The sequence below is a fragment of the Trypanosoma theileri genome (assembly GCF_002087225.1).
Source record: "Trypanosoma theileri isolate Edinburgh chromosome Unknown TM35_Tth_194_V1, whole genome shotgun sequence".
In the NCBI taxonomy this organism is placed as follows: Eukaryota; Euglenozoa; class Kinetoplastea; order Trypanosomatida; family Trypanosomatidae; genus Trypanosoma; species Trypanosoma theileri.
The window spans coordinates 5,222-5,441 of NW_021640036.1; positions in this window are offsets into that span (position 1 = coordinate 5,222).

Consider the following 220-nt stretch of genomic DNA (forward strand, 5'->3'; position numbering starts at 1 on the left):
ATATATATATATATATATATATATGAGTTTATTGACTTTTTTTTTGTCTTTTACGTTTCTTCTTTTATCTTATTTCTATTGTCTCTTCTCTTTTCTTTTTTTATTTACTCGAGTGTTTTTTTTTTTCTTTTTTTTTTCTTTTCTCTACTCATTTGTGCGTAACGTTATCATTATCAATGATCCGACGTCTATTCATCAATATATATATATATATATATAT